Source organism: Mirounga angustirostris, unplaced genomic scaffold, assembly GCF_029215605.1.
Source record: "Mirounga angustirostris isolate CCGP_5_RB_7025 unplaced genomic scaffold, mMirAng1.0.hap1 SCAF_9, whole genome shotgun sequence".
Taxonomy (NCBI): Eukaryota; Metazoa; Chordata; class Mammalia; order Carnivora; family Phocidae; genus Mirounga; species Mirounga angustirostris.
In genome coordinates this window covers 99,215,132-99,231,541 of record NW_026991717.1, presented here as the reverse complement: position 1 = coordinate 99,231,541, position 16,410 = coordinate 99,215,132, and the positions used below count along the sequence as shown (strand labels likewise).

General features: G+C 40.5%; 1 long non-coding RNA gene across 2 annotated transcripts in view; it reads left to right on the top strand.

Annotated features, from left to right (window-relative positions):
- Nucleotides 1–1,757: 1,757 nt before the first annotated feature.
- Nucleotides 1,758–16,410, top strand: part of LOC129046541 (uncharacterized) — a 173,608-nt gene continuing 158,955 nt past the window's right edge. For both annotated transcript variants that reach the window (XR_008508130.2, XR_010404762.1), the window contains exon 1: nucleotides 1,758–2,371. This is a non-coding gene — a long non-coding RNA (uncharacterized LOC129046541). The remainder of the gene's footprint in view (nucleotides 2,372–16,410) is intronic.

Below are 16,410 nucleotides of genomic sequence, written 5' to 3'. Positions count from 1 at the left end.
ACCCTGAAAAAAATCTTAAGAACTGGGCTGTTTTTTTAATGGCTTCCTGGGACATTTTAGGTGTGGCTCACCATAACGGCAACAAAGATGTAGTGGATGTCTTTGTAGGTTACTTTCAGCCCTCGAACGGAATCGGAGCATGCACAAGCCTCCGTGGCCCTCTCCCAGCTTCACTGGGTACTGGCAGGCCCAGGCAGGAAGCACATGCCAGGCTCAGAGCGCCTCCTCCCTTGATCTGTGAGCAGCATTCACAGTTTGAGAGTCCTGGCACTTAGCGAGCTTCCTGCTGAGCTGTAAAGTCATTCCAGACAAATCCCTGTGTTTACAGAGATTCCAGAGCAGCAGGGAATATCTCAGAATACCAGTCTGGATGCAGAAATTCGTGTGTCTGCACTAAGCTACTCTCCACACCTGCCCTGGCCCTCAGCTCCCCCTTCCTTCCACACCCCCTCCTCCACTTCCTTCTCTCCATCTGCTGCAGTTTCCTCCACACTGAGTCATCCTGGGATGTTACTAGTAAAGTCCTCTAAAAATCAAGTTAAACCAGTGGGAATGAAGTGGAAAGAAAGCTATTATTTGAGGAATAAATGAGAGAGGGAAAAAGAAGAGAAAGAGCAAGTGGGGAAAAAGAAAAGAGGTTTGGGTAGAGCTCTGGTCTAGATCATTCTCTCAGCATCTTATAAAGACAGAGACAAAAATGATCTATTGTAGTGAACTGGTGCTTCTGTCCATCCTGCAGGCAGCTCAGGCACATCACCCGCTCTCTTTCCATCCTTCACTTGCACTCAAACATTTTTAAACCAGAGATAGACACTTGAATTTAGAGTCAAAAGATGAGTTTGAGACCTGATTTTACTACTTTGCAGCCACTTAACTTCTCTGGGCTCCAATTTTCCAAATTCTTAAAATGGGATGTTCTCTAGTAATCCCAGGGCTGATAGAATGATAAACTGAGACAATACACGTGAAAATGCCCTTCAGCTTATACAAATAAAGCATGTTTATTAAATTCAATAAACAGCAAGTGTTTTCTATTCATTGTTCTTTCTGCTTTCCAACCCCTAGAAAATCTTTCGCAGAAAAACTGCCTTCCAGCCAGCATAACTGGGTTATTTTTAAAGCTCATACAAAAGCTCTAAAATGGAAAAGAAAAGCTAAAAATTGCCATTCAGTAGGGTTTCCAAGACAGCATTGAGCAATCCGAAGTCACTGTAGAAGCTCTGCTCAGATAGATCAGCAATAACCAATCTCTTTTAGAGTCAGGGTATATGCAATTAAAAGCAGCAGGTCCTCTTGCTAATACTTTCTAATACCATTTGTTTAGAAAAATCCAGAGAAAATTTCACCACACTTACTATTATTCATATCTCAGCCAGTTCTCCTTAATCACAACTTTTCTTCCTTGGATCCTTAAGTAAGTTCTCAGCAAGCTTTAAACACGTCAAATGAATTCTTATATAACCAGGTAGCCCAGGATGAGTTTAGACAACCAAGTTTCAGAACCTTGATGAGAAGAAATGGGAAAGAAATTTGCCAGGGCTGTTGATATCCCACATGTGGTGTTATTTAAGACCAAATAATCTGAATTTAAGGGAATGCGCTTATGTCAAACTATTATATGTCAGACCACACCCCTGTGGGTGGGGGTGGGGTTTCCCCTGAAGGGAATGGATGTTCCCACTGTCAATCATCTTAGAGAAGGGTCAATACTAGGTCAGGAAATGAGAGCTCTGACAAGCAGTCCTAAGAATGAAGTCAGGAAGAAACTTTCTTCCTCTCTCCCTGCATCCAGGAGTTGGTTTGATCAGGACTCTGGGGTAGGTTGTTGCCTAGAGCTTGTTCCGTATTAGGTGTTGAGCTGTCCCAGGCAGCCCAAGAGAGTGGCATTATGTTCTATGACTTTCTATAATTCCCAAATTAACAGGTTTGCTGAAGGTTGCCATTTGGACTCTACTGAACTACATTCCACCCATGGAATGACTTAGATTAGGGAGAGGTGTGGCCCTGTCCCAGATTCTGAACTGCAGGGTGGTGCAGCATTCACCATCAGGAGTCAGCTAGGCTGCACAAGGCAGAAGTCTGGAGGATCCTCAGAGGTGATGGTGATGGCAATAGCAACCAGCTGCAACCACCTTCCAGATCAACCAGCATCCAGGCCTGGATGTGACGCAAGATTCACCTGGCAACCTTGTTAAATAGGTTCTAATTATGTCTAGGGTGGCATACAAGACTGCATTTCTAGCAAGCTCCCAGGTGCTACCGATGCTTCTAGTCCTCGCCTGGCAATAACAAAGGTCTGGCCTTTGCATCTTGCAGTACAAGTCCAAGAATCTGCTCCATCAGCAAACCCAAAGGACAACCAGGACTGAAGGTAAGACACCAATAAGCATGCCGGGGGCCTTTATTCATATCCGCAGAGGCGGGCCCCACGGGAAGACTGGCTAAGGTTCTTACTGATTAGGGAAACATTAACTTGCTGTACTTTGGAGAACAAAGAGTGAGGTGTTTGCAACTCCACGCTGGTGAACAAGGGGGCATAACTACACTCACAAATATCTAGCCATCTCAAAATCAGAAAAGAGTGTGAAAATAATCGTCTTTTAATGCTTAATTGCCAGGTTGTGCCAAATCTTTTTTTTTTTTTTTTTTTTTGACAGAGAGAGACACAGCGGGAGAGGGAACACAAGCAGGGGGAGCGGGAGAGGGAGAAGCAGGCTTCCCGCGGAGCAGGTAGCCAGATGCGGGGCTCGATCCCAGAACCCTGGGGTCATGACCTAAGCCGAAGGCAGACGCTTAACGACTGAGCCACCCAGGCGCCCCTGTGCCAAATCTTGTCTAGGAAAAACATTGTATTTTCCCTTCCTCTCACACTACTACCACACACAGCACTGCTCACCCTAAATGTGAAGGCACTAAGGGCCTGCAGTTAGCACAGACCCCATCGATTAAGGGCTCAGTTCCACAAGGCTGAACCTTTAAAGGTATTCCAAGCAAAAGATGCAGCAAGTATAAAACTCCTGAGGGAGGGAAGACAGATAAGTTCGAAGAAGAGAGGGCAAGGATGGTTGAAGAAGTTGACAGAAGCCAGATCATCCCTAGCCTGGAATCTTTTGAGTTTGTGCATGGTGATAATGATGGTGGGTTAGACCAGGGCTCAGCAACGTTTTCTATAAAGGATCAAGAGGCAGAATCAGGGATATTATATAGGTACTAATATAACAAGAAAGGGTTAAGTTCCAGAATTTTTTTATTAATGAAATTCAAAATAAAATTGAGAATAATTTTTGTAATACAGGTCTACTAATGAGAAGAACAGAATTATTTGGGTGAGGATAACATTTGGCTTAAGTGGGGTTCAAATTTTGTTTCTAATAAAATTGGTTTAAATGTTCGGGTTAATGCTGATCTAGAGTGAGGTTTTATGTATTTCACCTTTGAAAATGTCCTTCACAAAGATAGGTACTGACAAATACTGACATCAATCCACAAGCACATGATTTTCATTGAGCATATTAATCACTCCGAAAGCGTTTATGGAATTCTATTAGATTCTTCTCTTGATATTTGCCTTTTGACATGTCATTGCATTGCAGATGAATCACTTCCAATCGAAGTTAGGTGGAAGCTCAATCGCACAGTTTAGAGAGATTTCATAACATAGAAATTTCCTTTGCACTTGAGTTTGAGTTTAGAAAATATACGTGCTGCAAGTTTGCGTGGAAATGGAGATCTTGCTTTTTAACTTCAGCAGCATAGAAAGTATATTTGAGCTTCACATTACTTATAATCCAAACAACATTGTCATTGAAATGATTGCATACAAGTTTCACATATAAGCGCTGTTTTGTATTGTCATGGTAGGTTTAATTAACTAAGAAACATTGTGTCTGCAACAAAATTTCCAGCTCCATTCAGTGTTCTCTAACAATGGTAGAAGATAATCCTTCTGGTTCAGAAAAATTTGAGTTGCAATTTGAAAAACGATAAAATTATACCACTGCTAAGCCACTGAATTGTTGTGCGGTAGGGCAAGTCAGGATATTCAGCTTCTATTTCTAACACAAATTCACAGAACCAATATCAAGGGTGGTGCCCCGAAAGCACTCCAACATTTTAGTCATCGGGTTGAGAAGGAGAAGCCAGCAAAAGAGACAGGAGAGCAGCCAGCAGGAGGAGGAAAACCGGAAGGAAGTGTTACAGAAAGTTAAAAGCTGCTGAAAGATCAGGTGAGCTGATAAAAAGTATCAGCTAGTCTGGAGGTCATTGGTAATGATCTTGCAAGTGCAGCTTCCATCTCGTGATGGGAAAGAAGCCAGATGAAAGTGAGTAAAACGGTGAGTAGAAAATAGGGACAGGAGAAATCTCAGGTGAGATGTTTTTCTGTGAAGGGGCAGAGAAATGGAGCCACGGAGAAAGGAGGTCGTCATGGTGGCAAGGAAGACGTTTTTTTGTTTGTTTTTGGTTTTGTTTGATTTTAATCTCCATCCTTTAACAAGAAATCACAAAGCCTCCTAACATACCAGAAGACTTAAATGTGAAAGTGACCACAGAAGGCTCAATGACCAGGCATCCATGAAGCGTGAAGTATTCCATATAAGTGGCTTTGCCAGACAAATAATTTATCCTATTAAGCATCAAATCTTTTAAAATTTTGTATGCATTTTTGTGTAAATCTTACTAAAAGGTACTGACCAATTCTCTACTTACTGAATCAGATTATGGACAGCAATTACACTCGCTTCGGGGCCTTTTGGCTAAGATCAAGTGTGGACAGCAATTATATCCTGAACTACATAGTAAAATGATGTCCTCTCACGGGCTACCAAAGTAGGTATGAATATTTGCTACTACACAAGAGGATCCCAGATGACTAGAGATTTTTAATTTGCTTCTCCCTCACTTGAAGGTTATCAGATGTTCCTCATATTCATAGATGTGATAGCACAACCCTCCCCTGCTGATCTCAGTGTGGCTGTATAATAGAATTACAGGCAGGGTTTTTAAAATGCCAGTACCAGAGATTCTGATCCAATCGGTATGGAGTAATCACTGGGTTACATCTCTCCCAGACCTACAATAGGAATACTTCTTAGGAATTTGCTTTTGAATTAACTATAAAATATTGTAGGTTTAACCTCTTAATAAAATAGTCACTGTTACTGGAAGAGGGCTTAGTAGATGAATCACCTGAAACTTAAATTGTACTTGTAAATACTAAAAAAATAAACGGTGAATAGGTTTATTAACTGGGTATCGAAGATTAAGTCCTACAGGTGAGTCTAATGTGCAACTAGAGTTGAAAACCAAGGATATGGCCCAAAGTCTTCCTTTTAAGATGAGGAAACAGATATCCACAGAAATTGAATGAACTAGGATCACTTAATTTCCAATGGTCAATGTACTATGACTTTCAAAGACCGCCCCCCCTCCAGCCCCAATTTTTGTACAGGCTGGAATATTAATCACTGGAACATTTGTTGGGTTCTTGGTATGTGCTAGAATCTGGTCAAGACATCTCAGAGACAAAGGTGAATAAGACAAGGTTTAGTGGTGAGTAGTTCAGAGTCTGTTGGGTTAAAACTGCAAAAATAAAGTCACAGTTAAATATGTGATAATAATCATTTATTCAATGGAGCACAGACTAGCAAGTGACTAAAGAATGTCAATTAGTTCTGGGTAAAAGCCTGAATAAAGAGGATGAGCTTTAGTGGGAACACATAATTCCTGGAGAAACCACAACATAATAGGCGGTAATCAGCCTGTTCCATTGCATACTAACCAATCCTGAACTAGACTTGCCTAAATCAATTGATCCCTTTCTCTTGTGAAGTATTGAGGGTTGGGCGCCTGGGTGGCTCAGTTGGTTAAGCGACTGCCTTCGGCTCATGTCATGATCCTGGAGTCCCGGGATCGACTCCCGCATTGGGCTCCCTGCTTGGCAGGGAGTCTGCTTCTCCCTCTGACCCTCCCCACTCTCATGTGCTCTCTCTCATTCTCTCTCTCTCAAATAAATAAATAAAATCTTTAAAAAAAAAAAAAAGAAATATTGAGGGTTAGCTTTTTATAAACCCTGACTTTGCCTTTGTTCAAGGAGACAGCCTTTACAGAGGCTATTCTGCCTTGTAAGTACCAGCAAATCCTCAGTGCTTTAAATGATTGCCTCTTACTCTTTTTTTTTAAGCATCCTTTTTTTAAACTTTTTTATTGTGGTAAAATATATGTAACATAAAATTTTCTATTTTAACTATTTTTAAGTGTATAATTCAGTGGCATTAATTATATTCACAATGTTGTACAACCATGACCACTAAGTATTTCTGAATTTTATATCAGACAAGAATCTTTAATTTTTTTATTATATACATCTCAGGTGTACAGCTTTATAATTCAACATCTGTATACACTACAAAGTGATTCCCACCACAAATCCAGTTACCATTCATTACCATACAGTTGACCCCCTTCACCCATTTCACTCAACCCCCTTCTCCTCTGGTAATCACTAATCTATTCTGTGTATGAGTTTGTTTTTTTATTTTCATTTTTTGTTTGTTTACATTCCACATATGCATGAAATCATTGCTATCTGTCTTTCTCTGACAGTTCACTTAGCATAATACCCTTAAGGCCCATCCATGTTGTCACAAATGTCAAAATTCCATTATTTTTTAGGCCTGAGCAGTGTTCCATTGTATAAATATATCACATCTTCTTTATCCATTCATCTATCAATGAACATTTAGGCTGTTTCCATATCTTGACTATTGTAAGTAATGTTACAGTAAACATTAGTGGTGCACATCTTTTCAAAGTAGTGTTTTCATATTCTTCAGCTAGATACCCTGAAATGGAATAGCTGGATCATATGGTAGTTCTATTCTTAATTCTTTGAGGAATCACCATACTGTTTTCCATAGTGTCTGCAACCAATTTATAACCTCACCAAGTAAATGAGGTTCCCTTTTCTCCACATTCTCTCTAAAACTTGCTGGTTTTTTGGGCGCCTGGGTGGCTCAGTTGGTTAAGCGACTGCCTTCGGCTCAGGTCATGATCCTGGAGTCCTGGGATCGAGTCCCGCATTGGGCTCCCTGCTCAGCAGGGAGTCTGCTTCTCCCTCTGACCCTCCCCCCTCTCATGTGCTCTCTCTCTCTGTCTCTCATTCTCTCTCTCAAATAAATAATCTTAAAAAAAAAAAAAAAACTTGCTGGTTTTTTGCCTTTTTGATAACAGCCATTCTGACAGGTATGAGGTGATATCTCATTATGGTTTTGATTTGCATTTCCCTGATAATGAGTGATATTCAGCGTCTTCTCATGTGCCTGTTGGCCATCTATAGGTCTTCTTTGGGAAAATATCTATTCAGATCTTCTGCCCATTTTTTGATTGGATTGTTTATTTTTGTTGAGTTGTATGCATTCTTTATATATTGTGGACATTAATCCTTTATCAGATATATGGTTTGAAAATATCGTCTCCAATTCAGCAGGTTGCTTCTTTGTTTTGTTGACGGTTTCCTTTGTTGTGCAGAAGAGGCTTTTTAGCTTGATATGGTCCCATTTGTTTATTTTTGTTTTTGTTTCCCTTGCCTTTGGATTCAGATCCACAAGGACATCACCAAGACTGATGTCAAGTTTACTGCCTATGTTTTCTTCTAGGAATTTTATGGTTTCAGGTCTTACATTCAAGTCTCTAACCTATTTTGAGTTAATTTATGTGTATAGTGTGAGACAGTGGTCTAGTTTCATTACCTTGCATGTGGCTGTCCAATTTTCCCAACTTCATTTTTTAAGAGACTGTCCTTTCTCCATTGTATGTTCTTGGTGACTTAGTCATAGATTAATTGTCCATATATGTGTGGGTTTATTTCTGGGCTCTCTATTCTGTTCTACTGATCTATATGTCTATTTTTATACCAATGCCATGCCATTTTTATCACTACATAGCTTTATAGTGTAGTTTGAAATCAGGGATCATGATACCTGTAACTTTGTTCCTTATTCTTAGGATTGCTTTGGCTATCAGGGTCTTTTGTGATCTGAAACAAATTTTAGAATTACTTATTCTAGTTCATATGCCATTAGAATTATGATAGGTATTGCATAGAATCTGTACACTGCTTTGGGTAGTATGGACATTTTAACAATATTAATTCTTCTAGTCCATGAGCACAGAATATCTTTCCATGTATTTGTGTCTTATTATATTTCTTCATTAATGTTTTGTAGTTTTCAATATACAGGTCTTTTACCTCCTCGGTTAATTTTATTCCTAGGTATTTTATTCTTTTTGGTGAAATTGTAAATGAGATTATTTTCTTAATTTCTCTTTCTGATATTTCAATATTAATGTATAGAAATACCACAGATTTCTGTGTCCTGATTTTGTATTCTACAACTTTACTGAATTCATTTATTCTAACAAGTACTTACATTCCTTCAAAATCCTCTCAGAACCACCCGTAGGGAGAGGAGAACCCAGAGATTGGGAAGCAGAGGGCTTAGACAGAGAACTTAAACACTAGTTTGAGACCACTCTTGTGGAGAGTAACTAGCCAAAAGGGCAATAATGACATATTTAACACCTGTATTCTAGAAGCTGAGGATAAACTGAAACAGAAAATCTGGTAATAAGCCATAAAAGTTGCCTGAGGTAATCAAAATATTGGAAACACTAAACCAAGTGGTAGAAGAGCTCGTTTAACTTAAGTCAGTAAAAAAAAAAAAAAAAAAAAAAAACCCTACTTGTGCTTAATCACCTTGTCTGCTTTACAAGATTTGCCTCAAATAGATTGTTCTGCATGTTTCACTTATTTTTTATTATTTGTTTTCATAATTTCAAAAATAGTATCTTTTCATTATAAAAATTCAACAACATTCAAATATTTTAGTACAAAGTGGAAGCCCCCATAATGTCCTCAGAGAACCACCATGAAGTTTGTGTACTTTTCTGATTGTTTTTCTATGTATAATGTATTTTATTATACTTCTTACAGTTTCATAAAAATAGGAACATACTACAAATATGTTTTATAATTTGTTTTTTAACTTAATACTTTGTGGACATCTTTCCATGTCAATACATAGAAATTATACCTTGAAGTGAATCAGAATATGCCACCCCAAAATATGCTACTTTAGAATAAGGATTATTTTGAATTGAAGGCAATTGTGGATAGCAGACACAGGATGAGTTCACTGCCCTCCCCCTATCAGCCTAAAAGCAGGTCATAAATTTCCCTTTGTAAAAGTGACATAGGGGCACATGGGTGGCTCAGTCGGTTGAATGCCCACTCCTGATTTCAGCTCAGGTCATGATCCCAGGGTCATGGGATCGAGCCCCATGGCAGGCTCTGCATTCAGTGTAGAGTCTGCTTGAGATTTTCTCTCTCTCCCTCTCCTTCTCTCTCTCTCAAATTTTTTAAAAGGTGACATAAATTTCCCTTGTGAAGATGTCTCTCCCATAGCAAAAGAAGAATAACCCTATCAGAGATAACCCTACCAGAGATGGGAAATGGCACTGAGATGAATCTGCATAAACAAACCTTACTAAATAACGCTTTGCTACCATTAGTTTTTCCCCTATATCTACCTTCCCATAATTTATTTCCCCCAAAGGAGCCCAAACCCCTTTTCCTTTGTCTAGTCACTTCTCCACAATGTATTGCTCTTTGTTAAGATGGTACATAAACCTCCAGGTCTAACTGCCTCTTCCAGTTTTCACTTCTTTTCTGTAGAGACCCTGTGCATATAAAATTAAAAATAATCTTTGTGTATCTTTTCTACTGTTAATCTGTCTTTTGTCAGTTTAATTTGCAGTCTTCAGTTATTGAACCTAAGAGTATAGAGGAAAAGACTTTTTTCCTCCCCTACAACTTTATTCATTTAAATGGCCACATGATATTCTGAATTTTGCAATTTCAAAATACATGGTGAGGTTGATTTATGCTTGCTCAGTTTTTTTTGTTAAACATATAAGTCTGTTTATTCCCAGTTGCATTCAAGCTTGTACATATTATCTATGCTTAATATAATTTAATGAGACCTCACTAATCATCTGGTGGAAGCTTCCAGTAGTAAAGGCAAAGCACCTAACGGCAAATTAAAAGCTTTTAGAATGCTCAGGCTTCTTTTGGATATTGGATATTTATGTCTCAATGATAAGAGAAATTGTACTTTTTCATGGCAGAAATTGACCAGGTGAAACAATGAAAGAAACAAGGCAGAGGAGCATAGGGGAAGATAGGAAGAAATGAAACAAGATGAAACCAGAGAGGGAGATGAACCATAAGAGACTCTTAATCTCAGGAAACAAACTGAGGGTTGCTGGAGTGGAGGGGGGTGGGAGGGATAAGGTGGCTGGGTGATGGACATTGGGAAGGGTATGTGTTGTGGTGAGCACTGTGTATTGTGTAAAACTGATGAATCACAGACCTGTACCCTTGAAACAAATAATATATGTTAATAAAAAAAAAAAAACCAAGCCACTCGAGGAAAAATGTTTTCAAAATTTTAAGTCTTTTGAACCCACAAGGAATAACCACCACCATGTATTGATCATCTATTAAATGGTAGGTGTTTTGAGTTACCTCATTTAATTACCATAACTCCATGAGACTACTCTCATAATCCCTAAAATATGGAATTTTTTAAAAGATTTTCTTTATTTTAGAGAGAGAGTGCAAGCCAGGGAGAAGGCAGAAGGATAGGGATAGAATCCCCGCTAAGCACTGAGTCCTATGCCGGACTCCATATCACCACCCTGACCTCACAACCAGAGCCGGAACCAAAAGTCGGTGGCCCAAACTACCAACCCACCCAGGCACCCCAACTTAAAATATGGAATTTCTTAACTCTGATACCTTTCTCATTGAGCATTCCACATTCTTAAAATACTAAAAGGCTGGTCAGCCCTGCTTTCCCTCATAGGATCTCTGCCCCCATCTCATTCTCTGAGCTCAACAAGAGGACTAAATAAGTTCTGTGTAATGGTAGGATGCTTATTACTTCCCACTCTGGATTTACCATAGCTATTTGGAATATCTAGACATAACTATTTAATCAATATGTACTGACACTTCTACTCTAAGTTAAAGTCAGCAGAGTTATAGGCTATTTAAGTCCTAGCCAAATGTCACCCACCTATAAATATTTTATGTAAGTACCCAATGAATCTTTGGCCAAAATGATAGGGTTATGTAACACACCTACAATGTTTGCCTACACTTATCACCTCCCTATTTTAGTACAGCTGAATCTCACTGAGGAATTTTAGACTTCAAATGCCATTTAAAAATATATCTGTTAAAAGTAAATGGCAAATTATACTTAGCTTTTTCTTTACCTCTTGGATACTCACAAATCTGCTAGGCTTTATATACTTAAGGCCTTGGAACATAGGCCTGCCTTCTGAGTTCTCATGAGGGGCTGTTAGCTTTAAATTTTTCAAAAAGAAGAAAAAATTTCATAACATGCAGTATGCCAACAGTCCCAGAAATTTCATTTATTCAAAAGACATTTGCTGAGTTTCTACTCTGTGCTTCCTATATAGGAAAAGATGACACAACGTTTTTTTTTCCCCCCCCTTGGTTTTCTTTTTTCTTTTCTTTTCTTTTTTTTTTTACATGGGGCTTGAACTCACCGCCCTGAGATCAAGACATGAGCTGAGATCAAGAGTCAGATGCTTAACCAACTGTGCCACCCAGGTGCCCCAACACATCAGTTTTATACTCTATCCAAAACACATTTTCAAAACACAAACCCAAAACATACTCCATCCCAAGAGCATATTATAATCTCTGTAGAAGAGAGACCTGAGTATGTGTATTCTTGAAACAATTCTTTAGGGGATTCTGATATACTTAACCTCACTCTCAACCCCACTCTCTATTATAGGTTGGAACTCCTGTGTAGACAATAGGGAATGAATCATAAAATTATGTGGTTGATCTTGAGAATGGACATTTAAAGTGTGATTAGTGAAACTCATTACCAAAAATAAGGCATCTTTGTATGGCCTTTATCATCATCATTTTATTATGTTAAGGATGTACATAGCTTACATATTGGTTTGGCTGCTATAAAAGAGAGTTCCAAAACATAGTTAACTTAAACAAGAAAAAAGTTTCTCACATAACAGTCCTGAAAAGTGGCCCATAGATTGTATGGTGACACCATAGTCATCAAGGAGCAAGTCTTTTATTTTGCTACTTTGACACCCTCAACATCAGGCTTTTATGATGACTGTTCCCACCTCCACCATTACCTCTGCAGTCCAGCCAGTAGAAAGGGGAAAATAGAAGGGGGAAGACATGATCCTTTTCCATAAGTGGCCAACCCAGAAGTTGCACACATCAAAACAACTTACCTCCCGTTGGCCAGAATATGGCCACAGTACCAAGCTTAACTAACATAATAGGCAACCTATGTCCCAATAACATTTGTATTATATGACAATGGGAGAAGAGACATTGGATACAACTAGCAATTTTCTGCAAACATTACTAATAGAAGTTGATAATGAAACGAAATCTGCCTCAGTTTTAACAAGTAGCAAAAAGGTACAACATTCAGGCTGCTTCTGAGGATTGCTTTTGATACCAATTGTCTCGGTTTGAGCACCCTGGGAAAACTGACTCTGAGATAGAGATTGGTGTGCAGAAGGTTTATTGGAAAGTGTTTCTCATCACCTGTGACAGGTCTTAGTCTGTTTGAGCTGCTATGACCAAATACCATAGACTATGTCTTATAAGCAGCAGACTGACTTCTCATGGTTCTGGAGGCTGGGAAGTTTAAGACTAAGGTGCTGGCACATTCAGTGTCTGGTAAGGGCCCACTTCCTCATTCATAGACAGCTATTGCCTGCTGTGTCCTCACATGATGGAAGGGACTAGGGAGCTCTGGGGGAGGGGGTCTCTTTTATATGAGCACTAATCCCATTTATGAAGGTTCTACCCTCATAACCTAAGCTCCTCCTGAAAGGCCCCATCTCCTAATACCATCACATTGGGCTTTAGGTTTCAAAATAAGAATTGGGTGGGGGGGGCGGCAAATAGTCTATAGCATGAGGAAACCAGCAGGACTGGGCAGAGACATTAAACTGTGATGCAGTCATAGCAAGGACCTCAACCAATCCCATGAAGAGCCCTGGAGCCTTTCTGAATTGGGATAGCCTTTTTGAATTGGTCTTAAAGCATGAAGCAAGGGGCCAGAACTATGTACCCCACCAAAAAACTGGTATAGGTTGCAGGCTGCTTCTGGGAATGGGGTTTATCTGTGGTAAAGTGGCTCTCTTTGGGGACCATTTCTCAATCTGATCACTATTGACATTCTGGGTTAGTTGATTATTATAGGACACTATCCTGTGCATTGAAGGATGTATAGCAGCATCTCTGGCCTCTACCCACTAGATGCCAGTAGCACCCCACCGTTCAGTTGTGACAAACAAAAATGTCTCTAGACATTCCTAAGTGGGTCCAAAATCGCCCCCATTAAGAACCACTGCCTTAGGCCAAGGGTAATTCTTACAGATGGATTCAGCTGCCATCAGCAGCCACCCCTCCCAGCAGTTAGGGAAATGGGGTGTCAGTCCTTAGAGGGGGATCTGGTTGATGTACCACAGCTTCCACTACGGTGACAGCAGGATCACACAACTGGGGACAATGCGAGAGATCCTGCCCCCCAGTCCAGTCTGTTTCATCAGGAAGCTTATTTAAATTTTATTTATATACTTGAAAAACAGGAGTAACTGATCTGGTCAAATCATGATGATGAGCTTAGGAAGGAGACAGAAGAAGACTCGACTCTGAACTGCTGTTAAAACTCAACAGCCAATGGGAAATTCAAGGAGGCACTTGGGCCTGCATCTCCAGAAATAGATGTGGAATGGGAATGGACCCAGGAGAAGACCTGTTGGGATTCAGCCACATTCCCATAGTGAAGCTCCAATGCCGATTCTTCACCATGCTGTTCCTGCTAGTCCATTTCTGGCAGTAGCCTACCCTTCCCCCCACATCTCAGATAAAACCTTGCGGCTCTATCTCTCACTTTCTTCCACTCTGCCTCTCACACCGGCCTTTTTGGCCTTTGACCTACTCCTTCCTGCCTGCAGCTTCTCAGGCCCCCTGAGCACCCTGTTTCCTGGATGCTCACGGTCTGGAGCCCCATGCCTCCAGGGTACCCATGCAATGAGAGACAACGCGGAGTCCCTGGCTGGCTCAGTTGGTAGAGCATATGACTCTTGATCTCAGGGTCATGAGTTGTGCCCTGCGTTGGATGTGGAGCCCACATTTAAAAAAAGAGAGAGACCACATAATTGGGAGGAGAAGGTGGTGGACACAGAGTCTCATTCTTTCCTTCCATCACCTTGAAAAGCAGCTGGCTTCTCACCACTAGCAAGATATGGAATGAACTAACCTGCCACAACCACCTCCCCACCCTCCCCAAAAAACCTGCAGTGAGATCAAATGACTATAGCAGAATTTTTTTTTTAATTCTGAGCAGAAAAACATTAATGTGAGAAAAAAAAATAAAAACAGGTTGTTAAACATTTCACAAGAGCCACCTGTTGTTGACTTTTTCCAAGAATGAGGGAGGGGTGGTCATAACTACACTTTTAATGAGCTATGCCACCCAAGGATCCTGCTGCTTCTCAGGAACTCTGAAGCCAAATTCTGCATCTTAGACTTTGGCCTCTCTCTCCAAAACCTTATTGCTGACTGGTTCCTTCAAATCACTACTGCTAATCTAAATTCAGAGTTAGCAGGCACTGGTGAAAATATAACTAGACAACTCTCAACAAACAAGAAGACTCTGTTGCTCTTCTTTACATAGACATTCCATCCTTCAGTCATTTTCTTTAATAACTGTAGCTAAATTCTACCAAGCATTTAGTGTGAATCATTTCGAAGTCTATGCCCTTGAATGCATTATCTTGTCAATCTACATAAGGCAAAATTCTTATTCCCATTACAATGGACTGAATGTTTGCATCCCCCAAAATTCATATGTTGAAATCCTAACCCCCCCATGTGATGGGAGTTAATTAGGTCATGAGGGTAGAGGATAGAATTAGAATTAGTGCCCTTATAAAAGGGACACCAAAGAGCTTTCTCCCTCTCTCTGCCATGTGAGGATACAATGAGAAGTCAGCAGTCTGCAACTTCAAAGAGTGTTTTCACCAGTACCTAATCAGGCTAGCACCTTGACCTTAGACTTTCACCCTCCAGAACTAAGAAATAAATTTCATTTTTTTAAAAGATTTTATTTATTTATCTGAGACAGAGAGAATGACAGAGACAGAGAGCACATGAGAGGGGGGAGGGTCAGAGGGAGAAGCAGGCTCCCTGCCGAGCAGGGAGCCCGATGCGGGACTCGATCCCGGGACTCCAGGATCATGACCTGAGCCAAAGGCAGTCGCCTAACCAACTGAGCCACCCAGGCGCCCCTTCATTTTTTTTTTTAAAGATTTTATTTATTTGAGAGAGAGAATGAGAGAGAGAGAGCACATGAGAGGGGGGAGGGTCAGAGGGAGAAGCAGACCCCCCGCTGAGCAGGGAGCCCAATGCGGGACTCGATCCTGGGACTCCAGGATCATGACCTGAGCCGAAGGCAGTCGCTTAACCAACTGAGCCACCCAGGTGCCCTAAATTTCATTTTTTTTATAAGCCACTCAGTCTATGGTACTTTGTTATAGCAGCCCAAACTGACACAGACACCCATTTTACAGATGAAAAAACTAAGGCATAGAATCCAAGGTCATTTACCAGAGCATGATGGACATGGGAGTTGAATGCAGGAAGAGTGACTCCAGAGCCTTCCTAACCATTGGGTGGTCCGGCACACTTTGGCTCCTCTCCTCATGGTTGCACTTTCTATCGTGCCAAGGAAAATGGATGTGGACGGGATGTGGGGGTTCAGATATAAAAACTGGCTGTAACCTCCCAGTGAGGGTCAGACACAAGGCTAACCACACAGATGCTTTCTTGCCAGTCAAGTCTTGCCAAACACCAAGCAATTTTGTGCAACAGACTCAGAAGGCAACAAGCCCAGTGAGATAATCTACAAAATTTGCTTTTAAAAGGGCTGGAGTGGGAGCTGAAGGGGTTTGCTCTCCCTGAATATCCCACAGAGTGATCCAGCACCATGGGAATTTTCCCAATTTGAATGATTCTTTTTGAAATAGGAATGTAAAACTACCTTCAGTTTGCTCTTTTGCCAGGCCAAAATTACTTCCTTTCTATAAACACTCTAAAAATATTGACTGTCTGCCCCATAACCAAGTTAGTGTTTGCTTTAATTTATGGTATTTCAAGTTGAAAGAGTATTGAAGTCCGAGTCAGAAAATCTGACTTTGACAAATCCTGGCAGTTTGAACCTGAGCTACTCATTTAAACTCGCTGGGCCTTAGCAGCTT